At 44.6% G+C, this 19973-nt stretch overlaps 1 protein-coding gene across 4 annotated transcripts in view; it reads left to right on the plus strand.

The window, feature by feature from the left end:
- FMNL2 (formin like 2) overlaps positions 1 to 19973 on the plus strand; it is a 425422-nt gene that overhangs the window by 228904 nt on the left and 176545 nt on the right. The gene's annotated exons all lie outside the window — the stretch shown is intronic.

The raw sequence follows: 19973 nt of genomic DNA on the forward strand, positions 1-19973 counted from the left end.
TTAAAGGAGGAAGCTCCCCTGAAGATTGGGACTGTCTTGGGTCTAGGTCCACCTGGCTAGTCGAGTCAGTTCCCGTACTGCGGACAGAGGTCCAAGTGCTTCGGGATCCATCCTTTTGATTATTGGGGGAGGTTGCTCCTCAGAGACTTCGGAAGATGAGGCATCTAATGGCTTCTTCTCTGACCTCTCTCCTCCTGCCAACAGAAGGAATTCTCTACCAGAAGACTTCTCCTTCGCAGTGTTTTTTGGCTGATGGCTGGGGCCATCCCATTTAATTTGCAAACGGAGGAGTTACCCAGTACAAGATGCTGGATAATTTCCTGTATGTGGAACCTCCTAAGGAAACTGTGGCAGTCCCAGTGCATGAAATCTTTATGGAATTGCTGATGAGGATGTGAGAAAATCTCATCTCAGAAGCTCCCATTAACAAGAAGGTGGATGCGATCTACCTCGTCCAAAAGTCTCCCGGATTCAACAAATGTTAGCTGTCACAGATATCGGTGGTAGTCAAATCTGCCCCCAAGCAGGTCAAGCGATTTCAGACCCACTCCCTGATGCCCCTGGGGAGGGATCAAAGGATCATGTATACTATTGGGAGGAAGGTGTTTCAGGTGCTATGTTCATTGCCCACATAGCAGCTTATGGGCCAGTATATATGGGACATCCTGAAACAGGTGTAGGAAGTAGCTGAGCAGCTGCCTCAGCAGCAGCAAGACACCCTCCAGTCACTGGTGATGTGGGTCTGGAATGTGGAAAACATGGGGTCTGCTTGACTTATGATGTTTTCGAGGCAGCATTGAGAGTTGCTGCCACAGGGATCGGTGCCAGCAGACTCGCACGGCTGCAGGCCGTGGATACCTGTCAAGAAGTGCCGGAAAGCTTGCCAATGTGCCAAGCATGGGAGACGGTCTCTTCTGAGATTATTTATTTATTTATTTATTTATTTATTTATTTATTAAGGCTTTTATATACCGACTTTCTTGATACAAATCAAATCAATTCGGTTTACAATGAACTAAGCAGAATATACAATTAACCAATCAACAAGAGATACAGAGCATACAGTTACATTATAACAAGGAAGCCTTAACTTGGAGTAGGAAAATAAAGAAGGGGTGAACGGAGCAATAAATATATAAATAAAGTGAAATAAAATAGAATAAATACTATATACAGAAGAGGGGGCAAGGGGCCAACCTCTCTTTAATGGATATTATGCATGAAAAATTTGGAGAGTTTTGTTTACAGAGATGTGTGGTGTACAATTCTAGATCAGGCAATGGAGTTTGTAGTGGGGAAGGCTTGGCTGAACAGCCATGTCTTTAGTTTCTTTTTAAAAGTTGTTAGACAAGTCTCCAGTCTGAGGTCCGGAGGCATGGTGTTCCACATGTAAGGGCCTGCGCTAGAAAAAGACCGGTCTCTGAGGTTTACGTGGTGCACTAATTTGATTGTAGGAACGTGTAAAGATCCCTTGTAAGCATCCCTTAAAGGCCTGGCTGTCGAGTGCAGTCTGAGAGGATGAGACAGGTCAAGCGGGGTTTGATGGTGGATATTTTTATGAATGATTGTGAGAGATTTATGGAGGATCCGGAAATTTACTGGGAGCCAGTGGAGATCTTTTAGAATAGGAGAAATATGCTCTCTCCGATTGGTATTTGTCAAAATCCTTGCCGCTGCATTTTGTAGCAGCTGGAGCGGTTTAATGGTAGAGGCTGGAAGACCATGCAGAATGGAATTACAATAGTCGATCTTGGAGAACAGAATGGCTTGGAGGACGGATCTGAAATCGTAGTGGAATAGGAGTGGTTTGAGTTTTTTGAGTACTTGTAACTTGTAAAAGCACTCCTTAGTAGTGTGTTTTATAAAATGCTTTAGGTTCAGGTGACTGTCGATTAAGACTCCAAGATCTCTGGCGTGTGATATATGTGGAATATTTTGTGATTGGAGAAGTATGGGACTACCTTCTGGAGTAATTAGCAAGAGTTCGGTTTTAGAAGTGTTGAGCACAAGGTTGAGGCTGGATAAGTAGTGGTTTATAGTTTGTAGTTGAGAGTTCCACAACCTGAGTGTTGAGTCCAATGATTTGGATATAGGGATTAAAATTTGAAGGTCATCTGCGTAAATATAAAATTTGAGTTTGAGGTTTGAAAGTAGGTGGCAGAGAGGGAGAATGTAGATATTAAACAGGGTGGGTGATAGGGAGGAGCCCTGGGGGACGCCAAAAGGAGCATTAGTATGAGGTGATTCCATGTTTTTAATTTTTACCTTATAGCCTCTATTACTGAGGAAAGATTCGAACCATCTGAGGGCTGAACCTGTAATTCCTATGTCTGAGAGTCGGTTTAGGAGGATGTTGTGATTTACCGTATCAAAAGCCGCAGAGATGTCGAGGAGAGCTAAGAGAAATGACTGTCCTTTATCAAAACCAATATATAGTTGATCCAGGAGGGAGGTGAGGAGGGTTTCCGTATTGTGTTCTTTTCGGAAACCATATTGTGACGTGTGAAGTATATTGTGGTCTTCTAGGTAATTTGAAAGTTGCTTATTTACAATTTTCTCCATGATCTTAGATACAGATGGGAGATTTGATATGGGACGGTAATTGTTGAGGTCTTCCGGGTCCAGGTTGGATTTTTTGAGTATGGGTTTGAGCGTGGCCAATTTGAGCGCGTCCGGGAATGTTCCTTGTGTAAGGGAACAATTGATGATATCAGCTAGATATTTGGATATGTATTCTGGAATGAGAATCAGTAACTTGGAGGGTATTTGGTCCAGCGGGTGGGTCGAAGGTTTCATTCTTTTTATCAGCGATTCTACCTCTAAAGTGTGGGTCGAATCAAAGGAGTCCAATCTTATGTCTAAGTTTGGTAGGAGAACTGTGTCCGGAAGAGTAGGATTTGTGTTGACAGGTAATCTAGCCAGGGTATTGGTGATTTTATTTTGAAAGAATAAGGCCAGGTCATTGGCCTTTGATTGAGCTGTATCGTCAGGGATATTAGGAAGAGCCGTTTTGGTAAGTTCCGAAACATAGGAGAAGAGGGCCCTCGCATCATATAGCATATCGTGGATGCGGTGAGCATAGAAATCTCTTTTTGTTCGGAGTGTTGCTGATCTGTACTGGTGGAGAGTAGTTTTGTTTATGGAAAGAGTGAGGGGATTAGAATTCTTCCTCCATTCTTTTTCTTTCCGTCTTAGATTTTGCTTCTGAGGTCGGAGTTAAAGTGAAGGATGTGGTGTCACAGATCCATGATCACTGTGTGACACTCAAGCAGCTCTCTGCTGGCACTCAAGACTGGGCTTCCTCATTTAGGAGGTTCTCCAGATCTGGCCAGAGGATGTCTTTCTTCTGCCCGAAGAGACACTATCCTCTGCTGCCTCAGCCCTGGCAACAACAGGTTCCTTGTAGCCACTCCAGGCACCAGAGAGCCCCGAAGCCCCAGAAGACGCCTCAGTCAACTTCTGGAATGGGATTTTGACTGGGTTATGGAAAATGTAGCCAAGACCATCGTACTCATGGTGATGGACCATCCAGTCAGGGGCAGGCTATAGTTCTTTGCAAGCCTGAGGCCCATGTAACCTTGGTAAAGTGGGCTCTCACCATCATTTGCAGCAGGTAAAAAGTAAACCTATTGAGGGCTCCACCAAATTGTCCTCTGAGTCCATTTTTGAGACCAATTGCACATCAGGAAGTGCTTCTGTTGGAGCTGTCCTCTCTCTCAATGGCCAGAGCAGCAGAGCCTGTTCCAGCAGGGCATAGAGGTTGGAGATTTTATTCCTGATAGTTCATGATTCCAAAGAAAACCAGGGGACTCCATCCCATCCTAGACCTAAGGGCCTTGAACAAATTTCTAGAAAGGGGAAAGTTCAAGATGATTTTCCTGGTCATCTTCATCCCTTTTCTGCATAAAGGGGATTGGCTTTGCTTTCTCAGTCTAAAAGAAGCATACACTCACATCGAGATCTTCCCCAGCCACCAGACGTATCTCCAATTCATGGTGGGAAAATATCACGGCCATTACCGTATTCTTCCATTTGGGCTAGCATCTGCTTCATGCGTCTTCACAAAATGCTTGGCCGTGGTGGTGGTACACTTTTGCAGACTGAGAGTACATGTTTCTCCCTATCTGGACTATTGACTGGTCAAGTGCTCCTCTCTGGCAGGGGCTGAGGAGTCTATGCACGGGACCAACTGGGTGCTGGAGTCACCAGAGTTTGTCATCAACTGCCCCAAGTTCCATCTTGACCCATCACCTCAGTTGGAGTTCATTGGAGCCCTGCTAGATACGGCTCAGGCCAAAGCTTTCCTGCCATGGCAATGGGCCATCACCCTGATGACCATCATGACAGAGATTCAAAGAAGTCAGCAGGTATTAGTGTAGCACATGTTGAGACTGTTGGGCCACATGGCCGCAACCATACATGTTACTACCTTGGCATGTGTACAATTGAAAAGAGCTCAATAGACCGTAAGATCACAGTGGCTTCAAGTCACTCAGGATCTATGGGACTAAATCTGAGTCACTCTGTCCCTATGGAACTCTTTGTCCTGGTGGCGGGAAATTTCCATTTTGGAATGAGGTTGTCTTTTCAAATTGCTCAGGTACAAATTGTCCAACAACGGATGCATCTACCCTGGACTGGGGCGCCCATGTAGATGGCTCAGCACCTAGGGTCTCCAATCTGCCCAGGAATGTCTGTCAAATTAACTTCCTGCACTCTGGGCAATCAGGTATGCGCTGTGGGTTTTCAGAGATCATCTGTCCAAAAAAATTGGCTTGATCCAGATACACAACCAGATGGCAATGTACTATGTCAACAAGCAGGGAGGTACAGGCTTTTACCTACTCTGTCAAGAGGCAGTCCAGATATGATCATGTGCCCTCTCCCACAGGATGGTGTTCAGGGTTACAAATCTGGGTGATCTGAAGAATGGGACTGAATTGTTTTTTCAGGCCCCACAAATGGTCTCTGAACCAGGAGGTAGTGAACTGGAAATTCTGCCTCTGGGGAAGCTCAGAGGTGGATCTGTTTGCAGTCCCTGGGAACAGAAAGATTCCTCAGTTCTGTTCCATGTATAGGGCATACAGTAAACTAGCCTCAGACACCTTTGCCCTTCATTTAGGTCAGGGCCTCCTGTATGCATATCCTCCAGCTCCACTAGTGGTGAAGACTTTGTTGAAGCTCAGGGAGGACAAGGGGGCTATGATCCTCATAGCCCTAGCCCCCAGTTGGCCGAGGCAAGTCTGGTTTCCACTCTGTCGGGAGTTGTCCATCCAGAAACCGATCAGACTGGGGGACTTGCCCAGATCTCATCACCCAGCATCGGGGCATCCCAATATCCAGGCCTTTGGATATTGAGAGGTTGATCCTGCAATCCCTCAATCTCTTCGAAGATGTGCCTCATAGCTTCCAGAAAGCCTTCCACCTGAAAGTCCTTGTGAGGGCTCAGACTACCTTAAAGGATTAGGAACAGCTGTCTTGCCTGGTCCTCCTTAAAATCCAAATTCACAGGGAATCCTGGGTGAAGGGAGGAGCCCCTCACCTGAGTTTAAGGTGAGGGGCTCCTCACCTTAAACTCAGGTTGTGTATTACCTGAAACCAAGGTGAGCTGCATTGTTTTGAGTTTACTTTTTCCCTGTAAATAAAGTGCACCCAAAGAACAGCTAGAATCTGCCTCCTCATTTCTCTGGATGCTCTCAAGCCACTATCGCCAAGGTTACCAAAGTCCTATGGACTGAAGTGGAAGAGGTTTTCCATGTGGTGTGAACAGAAGACCCTAGACCCTAGACCCTTTCTTCTGCTTCATACAAAATCTGCTTGACTATCTTCTACACCTTTCCGAAGCTTGTCTTAAGACTAGTTCCATTAGGCTTCATCTTGGAACATAGCACCATTTATTTATTTATTTATTTTTTAACTTTTATATACCGACATTCTTGCATTAAATGCAAATCATGCATATAGAAGGTGCTGTAAACCCATCTCTGTACAGCCTATAGGTGTATATTTCATGCAGGGTCTGCTTCAGTTCAAGCCTCCCCTAAGGACTCCTGCTGTGTCCTGGGACCTCAGAGTGATGTTAGCTCAGCTATGGAAGCTCATTTTGAGCCCCTGCCCTCCTGTGACCTAGGTACCTGACTTGGAAGGTCATATCTTTGGTGGCAGTCACTTCAGCATGCAAGGTCAATAAGCTTCAAGCCTTAGTGTGACCTATGCGCCTTACACACAATTTTTCCCTTCTAGTGTGGTCTTGCACATGCATCCTAAGTTCCTGCCTAAGGTGGTGTTGGACTTCCAGCCTCTGTATCGCTTCATGGTGAGACTGCACCTTGAATTATGCATGTAAGTCTGATCGCCACATCTCAAAAAAGATATAGTTGCACTGGAGAGAGTGCAGAGCAGAGCAACCAAAATAAGGGGGTATGGAACGGCTCTCCTATGAGGAAAGGCTGAAGAGGTTAGGGCTGATTAGTTTGGAGAAGAGACGACTGAGGGGGGGGATATGATAGAAGTCTACAAAATAATAAAAGTTCTTGAACAAGTAATGTGAATCTGTTATTTACTGTCTCAGATAATAGAAGGACTAGGGAGCACTCCATGAAGTTAGCGAGTAGCTCATTTAAAACAAATCAAAGAAAATTATTTTTCACTCCGTGCATAGTTAAACTCTGGAATTCATTGCCAGTGGATGTGGTTATGGCAGTTAGTGTAACTGGGTTTAAAAAAGGTTTAGATAAGTTCCTAGAGTCAAAATCCATAAACTGCTATTAATCAGTAAGGAATAGTAGCTTTAGATCTATTTAATGTTTGGGTACATGCCAGGTACTTGTTTTTTGTTTATAATCTGTTTTTTATTGGCAAACAAAAAAAAACCAATACAGTAAGCAGCCAACCGTGCAGCAACAATATCAGAAGCAATAAAATTTAACAATTCCAGAGTGATATTACTCAATAAAAAAACAGGTATATACTAATTATAGATCAGAGTAAGAACATAACATCACATAACAAAACTGAACGGAACAAATCCCCCTGCCCCCCCCCCCCCCAACTGGAGCCCTGATCCCAAGATACATAAGCAATGCACATTAAACATAATAGAAAACAGTGTCATTTGGGGAAGTAACAGCTATGACAAAGGTGCAGTTCAGAGGAACTACAAGGAGAGAGAGAGAGATATGTCATCGTAGCTGGATAAGTAAGATCACAGTGGATCAGACCTACACAGGCCAGGCACAACCATAGTAGCTATGGCTTGCAGGGGGAAGTCTGCGCATCTAACCATTTCTGGAAGGGTTCCCATATGACCCGGAAAGACGGTAGCCGACTCAAATGTATAGCAGTGAGTCTCCCTAACTGATAATAGGAGAATAGCCGGTGTCGCACCTCGGCTAAATTTGGTACTTTCACTTGTTTCCAGTGCAACGCTATCTCTGTCCTTGCTGCATTAAATACTTGCAAAACCAATTTCTGTGCGTGTATGGTGTATTTGGTCATGGGGAGACCCAGTAACACGTGCCAAGGCTTTGCATCGAAAGGTAAATGGAGTAACTGCTCGATCCACTGAAACACCAAATGCCAAAAGCTTTGAATATAAGGGCAAGTCCACCAAATATGGTAATAAGTGCCTTGCTCAACACAACCCCGCCAACATAGGTCGGATATATGTGAGAAAAACCTGTGAAGTGCTACTGGGGTATAGTGCCATCGGTAGAGCATTTTGTAGCAGTTTTCTTGGAGCCCGGCTGATATAGAGCATTTACTGGCCATAGTGTAGATAAGGTCCCAGTCTCTATCTGCCACAGGTGCCTGAAAGTCCCAGAGTGCCCTGTATTTATGCACACCAGCCAATTTACCATTGAACATTGCGTATATTTTAGAGATTATACCCTTAATAGACGAAGCATGTTGGCATAGAGTTTCAAATAAAGTGTTTATGGGTCTCACGGTTCGCGACCTCAGGCCCTTATGTAAAAAGGAAGAAACCTGGGCATACAGAAAAAAATCGATAGCTCCACCCGGGTGCAAAGCATTGAGTTGTTCCCTAGTTAACAGCGTTCCCTGTTGAATAACATGACCCAGATGCTGAATCCCAGTTACTAACCAGCATTTAGTAGTCAGAGAGCAATCAGAGATGGGCAGCACTGTATAAGTGAACAAATGAGACATCAGGGAATAACATTCTGTGCCCACCAACACATTTTTCCAGCGGTGCCATACTTGCATTGTGGTACGTAATGCATATGGAAAGTATTTAAAAGTACTCCAGGATGATCGAGGTTGCCATGGCATTGCAGAAATGGGGAATGTGCCCAGCAGCCCTTGTTCGAATTGGACCCATTGTGGTACATCTCGAGTGCCATGGAAAGCCACTAAGGCACGAAGCTGAGCAGCATAATAATACCAGGCTAGATTGGGCAATTGCAGTCCTCCCCTAGCCTTGGGTAGATATAGGGTAGCCCTAGCAACACGAGGCGGCCTCTTTCTCCATATGAAACTGCTAATGATTTGCTGGCATTTTTTAAGAAGGGCAGTGGGAATGCTAATAGGAATGGTGGTAAAAAAAAAATACAAAAAACGAGGAAGGATATTCATCTTGACTATGGCCAATCTCCCCAGCCAAGAATGAGTATGGCGTTCCCACCGTCTCAGGTTATCCTGCAGCTTGGTCACAAGGGGCTTGTAATTTAAATCAAACAATTGGTTAATATGAGGCCCAATCTTGACACCCAAATATTTAAGGGAGGAGGAGGCCCACGAAAAGGGGAAGCGATGTCTAAGGTCCTGAACTTCAGCGGGTGATAAGGTTAAATTAAGAAGTTCCGACGTGTCATAGTTGACTCTCATACCAGAAACTGCCGAGAAGCCACTCAGATCTTCCATTACACCCTGTAAAGATATCTCAGGTTCCGTGAGAGTCATCATGACATCGTCAGCAAAAAGGGAAATTTTTGAGTGAATAGTGCCCCCCATAACGCCTTTGATATTCACAGCCCCTCGGACCCTAATAGCGAAGGGTTCTAAAAAAAAGGGCAAATAAGAGAGGCAATAATGGGCAACCCTGTCTTGTTCCCCTCTGTATTGTAAAAGGGGGCCCATAGCCACCGTTAGCCTTTACCCTGGCTAGCGGGTACTCATATAGTTTTCGTAGTCAAGTCGTAAAAGTTTCCCCAAAACCCATAGTCTCTATGGTCTTGAAAAGGAACTCCCAATGAACGAGATCAAATGCCTTTTCAGCATCCAGGGCAAGGAGTACTGCTGGTATTTGTTCCTGGTGTACTAAATTGACAATGTCAGCAATTCTCCGAACATTATCAGCTGCTAACCTGCCTGGCACAAATCCCACATGATCATTATGGACCAACCCAGGAAGGACCCCATTAAGCCTAGCTGCCAGCACTCTGGCTAATATTTTCAGATCTATATTTATTAATGAAATTGGGCGGTAGGAGCCACATTTAGAGGGATCTCTACCACGCTTGGCCAGGACGGTAATACCAGCCGTGTTAGATTCTTTGGTGAACGAGGTGCCCTCTAGCAAGGAGTTGAAGGCCTCTGTTAGTGGATCCACTAAAAAAGTAGCAAATTTCCGGTAATAGATGCCAGTAAACCCATCAAGCCCGGGCGCCTTCCCGGCCTTAAGTTGCCTAATGGCAGCCAACACTTCACTTGATTCTATAGGCTTGTCCAGGCATGTCTTCTGTATCTCAGTTAGTGCTGGGAGCGTCACCAACCTCAAATATTTCTCAATTGCCTCCCGGCTAATGGAGGAGTCCTTAGTATATAGGGTAGAATAGAATTCAGTAAAAGATTTACGGATGCCCTCAGACGAAGTAATTGTCTGACCCTGAGTGTTCTGAATTTTAGACACCACTGTTTGAACCTGCGCTGCTTTAAGTTGTCGGGCTAGATATTTTCCCGCCTTATTTCCCTCCTCAAAAAACTGCTGTTTCAGTAACATAAGTTGGTGACTGATAGCAGTATCCTCTAGGGACCGTAGTTGATCCTTAACCCTCAGTATTTGTTGATAAGTCACTCCCGATTGGGTACAGCTATGGGGACTGAGTTAGGGCAGTCAATTCCAGCAGCCAAGCTTGTCACTTACTCTCCTGCTCTTTATTACAGTGTGCCACGCGTGGTATGCAAGCACCCCTTGCCACCGCTTTGGAGCACTCCCATATTATCAGGGAAGACATATTGGCCGTCTGATTTTCCTTAAAATAGTTTTGCAATAAGGTTTCTACCTGGCCGGCAAATGCAACATTTTTAAGCTATCATTAAGGCGCCACGGCCGGAATCCCTTATCTGTATCTTTAAAACAGGACAGCCAAATAGGGGCATGATCTGACCACGTTATGTGGTCAGATCATGCCCCTATTTGGCTGTCCTGATCCAAGTTATATTACTGTCCTGATCCAAGCCTGATCCTGGCTGTCCTGATCCAAGTTATATTACTCTGATCCAAGTTATATTACTCCCTTGTTTTATTGTAACTGCATTCCTTAGCCTTCTCTTGTTTAACGTTTTTTACTACTATTACTATTATTTTATTATTATTATTACTTAGATCAATGTTATTTATTGCCTTTTGTTCCCTATCTACTTGTTAATTGTAAACCGACATGATGCGATTTTTATCGCGAATGCCGGTATACAAAAACTTAAATAAATAAAAATAAAAAAAAATGTTGTCGATATCAATTTTTGAAATTAAATTTTGGATTGATTTAGATAGGAAAAATAATCTATCCTGGTATAAGTGCCATGTGGGTTAGAGAAGAAGGTGTATGAGCGAGAGGAAGGATATCTATCCCTCCAGATATCAATTAAACTCCAATCCTCTAAAAATGTGTGCCACCGTCTGCGGGTTTGAGAATCAGAGATCTTCCCCTAGCTGGAATCTATGACTAGATCCTGTACAAAATTAAAATCTCCTCCTAATATAAGGTCCCCCTCGAGATGGTGCTGCAAGAGATCATGGAGAGTGGATACGAATTGTGTCCTGTGCAGATTGGGGAAGTATACATTCAGCAGCGTAAAGATGTGTTTTCCCACTCTGATTTTAACCAAAATATACTGAAACCTGTGTATCCCAAATATGTGATAGTTCTTCATGTACAAAGGTGGAAGCGAACATGATACCCACCCCCGCATATTTAGCAGATTTTGTACTAGCTGCCCAATGCGTGTTGGGGTATTTGGAGAAAGCAGAAGCCGTTCATGATGCCTCCACTCATGTGTCTCCTGAACAAATACTATTCCAGCCTGTTGACGTTGTAATTTCGTCTGAAGGAGTGAGCGCTTCCGCGGTGTATTAAGCCCTTTGACATTGAGTGATAATAATTTTGTCGCCATTTATCCCATCAACTAATTGGCCCATCCATCCCACTGCATGCCTGGCTTCCATCTAGAGCCTTGTTTACCCACCCACCTGAACAGTAACCAGTGCACCCATCCTCTTCTCCCCCACGAAAGAAAACTGCTACCCCCAAAGATAAATACAAGTAACAATTCAAAAGATCATGAGCTCCAGTACAACCCCAGATTAGTCCATTAGTATCCCTATAAACCATCATGGGATACTGCTCCTCTGGAGATCTGCTGCTACGCATATGGAACGTGCCACCCCAAACTCTGAGTTTTCCCCACCCCAAAGAAGAAAACCATTCGCTAGAATTGTCAAAAACCCATCTTAATAGACAAACTTGATGAACAAACTTGATGATGCCCCCCAATACTCATGCAGGTGAAACAATCTGAAATTCAGCTAAGCAGGTAAGGTCCCAACCAGGTAGCGCTAGTAGAATCGATCATGTGAGCTCGCCACGGTGACAAGAGTGTGCCCAGGGTTATTAGACTAAACCTGTTCAGTGCAAATGTTCAACCATGGTCCTGTGCCATTGAACATCAGGCTGGCGTCTGAGCCTCTTTCCTCCCTTGTCTGCCCTCTGCCACCAAGGCGCCGTATCCAGTTTGTTGGTGCTGCGACATGCCGGCTGGCTGAAACGTGATTGGAAGTTGAGCTTTAGTGAAGGCCTTAATCGCGTCTTCAAGCGAAGTGATTTTGTAGCCAATGCCCTGGATCTGGAAAGTGAGCCCAAAGGGATATGTCCATCTGTATTTGATAGTCCGTTCCCTCAATTGGGCTGTGACTTCACGGAACTCATACCTTTTCTTTAGGGTGACAGGTGAAAGATCCTGATATATGGAGAGAGTGTGATTATTCCAATGAATTTCCTTCAGCCGCCGTGAGATAGAGTATATCTGCTCTTTAATAGGGAAACTGGAAAGCACAACACAATATCCCTAGGCCGTTAGGTCTAGGGATATTGTTCATTGTAAACAATTTACTTGTATATAATATTTGTATATAATTTTATTGCCTATATATAATCATGTCCTCACGCTTATAATCATATTACTTCGCTTATATTTTTCTTGTACAGTAATTCCCATCATGTTTCCCCCCCTTACCACCTCCCAGTTCTCTTATCAGTTTCAATGCAAAGCCCCGTTGGCCAGTTTTATGTTACATGGAAACCGATGTGATGTTTGCTTAACGAACGTCGGTATACAAAAATTTTAAATAAATAAATATAGGTCTTCCATCGGCGCCGGCATGTCTCCTGGCGCTCGTGCCGGGAGGCCCGCAGCCTCGGCGCCATCTTGGCCCGTCTCCGTTGGCAGCTTCTCATAAGAGAACAGCCTTAAATCCGCCATTTTTCACTTCGTGGTCATGGCGCAGGTAAAAAGAAAAACCTCCACTCATGATGGGGAGCAGTTTCGCCAAGTTTGGCACTGATGCGAGCGTTTCCTCGGGTCTTTTAGTGGGTGGGAGACCGGAGCCGAGCTCTCACACGTCTGCACGCAAACAGCGCCCCCCCCATGCCAGGTACTTGTGACTTGGATTGGCCACTGTTGGAAACAGGATACTGGACTTGATGGACCCTTGGTCTGACCCAGTATGGCATATCTTATGTTCTTATCTTAACCAATCCATTGTCCTGCCAACATTTTTTCCCAGGCCTCATCATCACCAAGGTGAATGAGTCCTGCACAGTTTGGACTGCAAAAGAGCCACCTGGAGCGGACAGACGGCCATAGAAAGTCCATCTGTTATGCCCAGGTGAGACTGCATCTTGGGGGTCATGTCAAGGCTCACTTTGTTCAAGCCATGGCAGTATCTGTGGCCCACTTCCAAGCAGTTCCCATGGAGGAGATTTGCAGAGCTGCGACATTGAATTCCATCTACTCATTCACATTGCATTACTGTTTGGATAGGGTTGGCCGATGTGACAGCAGGGTTGGCCAATCTATCCTTCAGAACTTGTTTGAGGTTTAGAACCCAACTCTGTTACCCCTAGGACCCACTATTTCTTTTTAGGCTGCCCCCTCCTGTTACAAACAAAATGTTGTGACCATTGGCCCCTGTTTTGTTGGTCCCCTTTTTTGTTGGAGGGGCCACTTGTAGCTACAAATTCATCCATGTGTGAGGACTGCAGGATGCCAGTCCTTACAAGATCCGCTCACCTCCCCATGGAGTTGAGTCTTCACTTTTTTCTTTAATCTATATTTTAAGACTGAGGGGAAACCATTTGGTATAATGCATGCCTGAGCATGCTCAGAGAGGTTCAGTTAAAGTTCTAGAAGCTTTGACATAAGTTTTCTGTGGCGGGCTCCATCAGATGATGATACCCATGTGTGAGGGCTGACATCCTGCTGTCCTCTGAGAACACCTGTTACAGGTAAGCAACTCTGCTCTCCAAGCCAGTGCTCAAGATGAGTTATTCATCTGGTACAGTAAGTAGGTCCCTGCCAGGGAGGGCTTACAATCTAAGTTGGTACTTAATAGAGGGTCAAATGACTTGCCCAAGGTCACAAGGAACATCAATGGGAGAAGCAGGACTTGACCCCTGGCACCCTTTTTCTTTGCCTGCTGCTTTAACCACTTGGCTACTCCTTTACTCCATTGCAACCTTGTAAATGTTATTGTCCCCCATTGCCTCTCCCCATGTTCACCTTCAGCTGTGCTGCTGAACCGTCCCAGGCAATAGGCAGTCTCTCTTCTGCAGGCCAGAACTTCTCCTTTTGACCTATTGTTTGCCCCAGAGATCTGGCCTTTCCTGATCAAAGGTTGGGGGGGGGGGGGGGGGGGGGGGTAGGGGAGTTGGGACAGCTGGAACCCATTTACCAGTCCTGACATCACTGACTTTCTGCTGCCTCTGTGATCATTTTTAAATCTCTTCGGCCTGTTACCTTCTTACCCTTTAAGAAAAACAAACAATAATTCCCACTGACATTCCAAAAAAATGCACCAAGGAATGAAAAACAAGGTAAAAATAAAAATAAATCCTTATCAACAGCATGAAGTTATTTCAAAAAGCACTTGCAATATGCAGATAATCTGTATATTTTATGCTTTGGGTTTTTCCAAAGATTGCCACATTGTGCAGCATTGCAGTTTATTACAAAAGGGCTAGAATATATGGACAGCTATGCCAGTGAATTGAAATTTAGTTAGGCAAAAATAGTGGGTGACTGACAAATGGAGAAATATCTAATTGAACAAATGCAGCCAATAGATGGGTCAAGGGTCAGCATAATGCTCGGAAGTGACTTGGGAATATATGTTGAGGGATAATATTGCTGTATTTCTAGAGGATGTGCTTCATGCCAAAATTAGTAGCAAGTCCAGTAATGGTGAGGATGTGAAGATGCTGGTCTTAAATTAATTCAGAGCTGAGCAAATTAGATTGCAAATGAGCCTTTGCACAGACAGGGATGCACCTGGCATTGATGACAATACAATGCTTGGCCAAGAGCAGGATGAGTAGGGAATTGGTAAGAACGGTGCCGAAAAGAATCTTGATGCCTTTTTTTGATGGCCAGCTATTAATGTTGATAGAAATCCACCTTATCGGCTTTCACTTGTCCCATTGGCATCCCGGGTTCATTACTAAGTGTGGCAGAGCCATGGGAGGCATATATATGGCTCTTTAAGGGTCTTCAAGACTGCGGCATGGGAGTCTTCTAGTAATGCAAGACTTTTTTACTGTAGTGCTAAAAAATGGAAACACCGCAGCATGGGTGGGTGAGGATGGGAGGGATATTTTCCCTTAAAGGAAGAGTTTCTCTGCAGAAGGTTGGGCACTCATGCTCTGTTGACCACTCTATTTCTCTAGTTATGTTAATAAAGAGATCTATTTTTCAGCAATATTCATGAGACTCTTGCCTTTACAGTAGCGGCTGAGTCGGCTTTTCTGAGGCAGTTCAGCTCGATCATTGCCATTCTGCACTGAAACATTGTTCAGAAATCTTGTCATGTATTCCACGTGGGAGTTTGGGGTTTCTCTTTTTTTTTTTTTTAAACTTTTAGATTCTAAGAGGCAGCCTCAGTCATAGCTAACTGGTACATGCATAATTCATCTCCAGTGCTGTGATTCACTGCAGCGCACCCCATCAGGGTGTAGTACTACCAACAGCTCTGGCATTGTAACGTAAAATAAGATCCGGGCCAGACAGCATTGTCCGCCTAACACGTGCTGTACCATGGTTACACTGGAGCCTGAGAAGACAGTTAACTTCTGGTTTCCGACAGTAGCAGCCCATGACATGCAAAATTAGGCTCTTTAGTATTCTGTGTTTGTTTTTTTGTTTTCCTAATTGGTTCATTTGTTGTCTTTCTTGAAGTTATTATTAGGCTAATTTAGTACCCTGAATGTTTCCTGATGTAGCGAGGGATATTTTTTTTTCTTTTTTTTAAATAAGAAGCCATTTTTAAACATTGCTTATCTTCTTACTTGGGCCACAGTTTCTTTAGCTGCTTGAGCGTTGCTGGTGATAGTTCTGATACTTTGAGCTTCGGAGGCTGTTAATCAGTTGCAGTTCAGGGTTTATACAGTGTTGTAAGCTTTACAGTGTCTCTCAACCTTTTAATGAAGGCCTAAACATGAAATACTCAACCTTGCTTGGGTAAGCAGAACTGTAAGTAAATGTCCAAACAACTCTAGTGTGGGTTTCCATGCTTCTGAGAATTACAAGTGGTTCTTGTGAAGTGAACACTTATCCTCTGAATGCTGAGGCTACCAAACTCATTTGTAAATAAATAAAAGCAGCTAGATTCTTTAAAATATCAGTTTACCCACTTCTTGGCTCGGCTTCCTCTCTTGGTCTTGTTCATAAATCACCTTCCTTTTGCATCAGATGCATTTTTACATATTGTTGAAATTATAGATGTCTACTTAACTCTTCTCGAGTCCACTCTATATTCATGCTATATTCTTGCTTTAAATATATTGGTGAGATGATTGCATGGAGGAAGTTGTCGAAGGAGGAAGCCCAGCCTCATTCCAGTTTGTTCCTAAAAGTAAGATGAGCTGTCCTTCATCTCTTGTATGACTGCCATCTTGGGGGCAGGATGTGCAACCTACAGAAAAGTAAGTTTGGGCCCCATAACTCTGTGGCAGTGGAAGATCTGCGTTTGATTTCCCAAATTGCCTGCCATAGCACAGCTTCAGCTTGTGCTATGGCAGGCATAGGAAGAGTCGGCAGTGGAAACAGGCTTGGCGATATGGCAGGTGCTTGTAGTGCGATTTTTCTTCCTTTGTGTTTGCAATTACGAGCTTCCCGTTTGTCTGCTGCAACCTTGTTTTAAAACACAAAATCTGACAGTCAGCAATTTTAGGACTTCAGCAAGAAAAAGCCCTCCCAAAAGATATACATAGAAAGTGGTGTCCCCTCAGACTTCCTGCTCAAATGCCATCTCCCACTCCCTTTTCTACAGCCAGTTTTGCTTCCATCTGCCTTATAAGCTTTGGGGCGGATTTTAAAAGCCCTGCTCGCGTAAATCCGCCCGGATTTATGCGAGCAGGGCCTTGCGCGCCGGTGCGCCTATGTTCCATAGGCCTACCGGCGCACGCGCAGAGCCCCGGGACTCGCGTAAGTCCCGAGGTTTTTCGAGGGGGGCGTGTCGGGGGTGTGTCGGATCGGCGCGGCGTTTCAGGGGCGGCCCGGGGGCGTGGTTTCGGCCTGGGGCGGTCCGGGGCGTGGCCGCGCCCTCCGGAACCGCCCCCAGGTCGCGTCTTGGCGCGCTAGCAGCCCGCGGGGATTTACTTCTCCCTCCGGGAGGCGTAAATCCCCCGACAAAGGTAGGGGGGGGGGGGGTCTAGATAGGGCCGGGGGGGGTGGGTTAAATAGAGGAAGGGAGGGGAAGGTGAGGGGAGGGCGAAAGGGAGTTCCCTCCGAGGGAACGGCGGCAGGCTGCGCGGCTCGGTGCGCGCCGGCTACACGACATCGGCAGCCTTGCGCGCGCCAATCCTGGATTTTAGCTGATACGCGCGGCTACGCGCGTATCTACTAAAATCAAGCGTACTTTTGTTTGCACCTGGTGCGCCAACAAAAGTACGCGAAGGCGCACTTTCTTAAAATCTACCCCTTTGTGAAGAGCTTTACATAAAGCTCTGACAGTAAGTCTAAACTAGCCTGAAACACACGAACAAATCTTAAAGGTCTCAGAAAAATGGAACTCTGATAGTAATCCTGCTCAGTACGAGAGGAACCGCAGGTTCAGACAATTCTCTGAAATGTAGCCAAAGCCAACAGTAGTTCTCCCCCCTCCGCACCAAACATCCTTTTCTGCAGTCCTGTTGGCTTGCACATATGTCGCCTTGCTCTGGAAGAACTTCTCAAGACTATCAGAAGTTGCAGACATTGTCTAACAAGGCCCCCCTTCTTCATCCCAATTCAGAGTTTCTGGATGTGGAAGAGAGCCCCCCTGAAATCCAAGGGCTGTTCTGATAGAATGTTTTAAGGTATATTGAGGGCAAGGAAGGCTTTCTATGATTTCTGAAGACGATTTGCCCTGTGATGCAGAGAGGGGCTCATCAGGATCTCAAAGCCTCTTAAACATTGGACTTTTTTTGGTTAAGGACCTAGACTTAGTCCTAAAGTTAGTACGCCAAAGGTTCATGTGGTTCTAATATCTGAGGTTTGATTGGTGGTCTTGATATTTTTATCTTCTCATCTGGATATGGTGAATTTGCAGAGGCCTAAGATATTAAGGCCACTGTCTTTTTGAGGGTTTAAATACTATGCCGAATCCCTTATAGAGCCTCCATTTAAACTCATGGTTATAACGTTCTCTATATTTTATGACCATTAAGCAATTTTCTCAAAGAGAGGGAGCAAACTGAAAGTGTCACCCTCAGTGTCACCTTTTCTGCAATTTCCTGACCAGATGTTTTTGAGAACTTCTCCAAGTTTTATGTTCCTAAGGCTGTCTTTTTTAATTAAACAAGAAACTGTTTCAACCAGTTTTTGTCCAAAGTTGAAGAATCTTACAGATGTGAAATTTTGCTCACTGGATCATATGTTTTATCCTGAATATAAGACAACTCCCTTATGTTTGGGCTAATGTGGTATAAATTCTTTGGTGCAGACAAGGGCAGCCTCGTCCCCAGTCCAGACTGCTGGGAGCCAATGGATCCTGTTCTCCTGCTGGGCTTGGGTGCAGCACCAATGACTTCTTCCCTTGCTAAGTCTAGTGTGATTTTTAAATAGTCGGTGTCTCTTCTTGCCAAGCTCAGCAGGACACTGGGATAACACTGATGATTCCTTCCCCGGTTGGGCCTGGTCAGATGTGGATGTGGCCTCTTTTCCTGCCAGGCCTGGCAGGATGCTGGCGCCTATTCTGACAGGACATGGCTTCCTCTGCCCCCGCCACCAATGGCTTACTCTTCTAGGCTGAGAAAACAAGGTGAGGTAAGTTTTGGAAACAAATTTTAAAAAGAAACAAATAAACCCTGTCTTATATTCAAGCCAATGTGGTATTATCTGGAACGGCTGAAATGTTCAAGGAAATTTGAACAACTATTCATCTTGTACGGTGTTGGTAAGAAGGGTTTACCAGCTTCTTAGACTTCCATCTCTAGATCTTGTACTACTAAAACTTCTCAGTCATCTCCAAGCACCCTCGTCTTGATATACAGAAAAGGCTTACCCTGTGGAAGAGTTATGCAAAGCAGCAACATGGGGTTTCATGTATATTTTCACAAACCATTGCATAGTGGAGAAATGAGCAATAGCTCTTTCTTCATCTAGAAGAGAAGTTCTTCAAACTGCTGTGAATCCCATCTAATGTGTTACTGCTATGTTATATCCTACAAGCCTTGACTGCTCTAGAGTGTAACAGCATGTGAAGTTTTCTTACTGTCAATTGGGTACACGACTAGTCTGTACAGAACCTGTTGGTCTATATACTGCTATATAGAGAGAGGCCAATATATTATATTAAAGAAGACTACTGAAATGTGAATTTTAAATCATAACTTGCTGGAGAAGTGCTCTAACTGGACAGGAAGAACTGTTACATGAAGAGGTAGAGGCATGAGAATAAGTGCAGTTGATGCATCTTCTGGCTTGAATCTGTTATCTTGGATAGTCTCCATGCAGAGTAGTGCCTTACAGGTTCTGACTGACAAAAGGGTAAACAGAATGTGAATTAATGCAAAAAAAAAAAAAGCCATTTTTAATAGATTTAAACCCTTTTAGTCATATATTTATATTTTGGATGCAGCTGGCATGTCAGCAGCTATAATTAGCCAACACAAATAGTGTTTTTGACCCATCTTTTATGACAGCTGGATGCTAATGTACCATAGTAAGTGCTGCATCAGATTCAACAAGGCCCTGCAGAACTCCAGCACTCAGTGGCACTTGAAAAGGGTTTTTTGTGTTTTTCATTTAGGCAACTCACAGTTGCATTTTCTATTGGAACTAGTTTGCATTCAGTCTCAGTCTTGCAGTTAAACAGGAGGTGCCTTCCAGTTAAGCTTTGCCTGGTGAGACATGAAGATAGTCGCCATAGCAGGCACTCCTGCATAATCCTGGAGGTTGTCTGAATTGGGATGCCTGGTATGTCTCCTGCATGAGGGAACATGGATTGTGGGGTAGAGGGAGTAGATGTGTTAGAGGAA

The sequence above is a fragment of the Rhinatrema bivittatum genome, chromosome 6 (genome assembly GCF_901001135.1).
Source record: "Rhinatrema bivittatum chromosome 6, aRhiBiv1.1, whole genome shotgun sequence".
Taxonomy (NCBI): Eukaryota; Metazoa; Chordata; class Amphibia; order Gymnophiona; family Rhinatrematidae; genus Rhinatrema; species Rhinatrema bivittatum.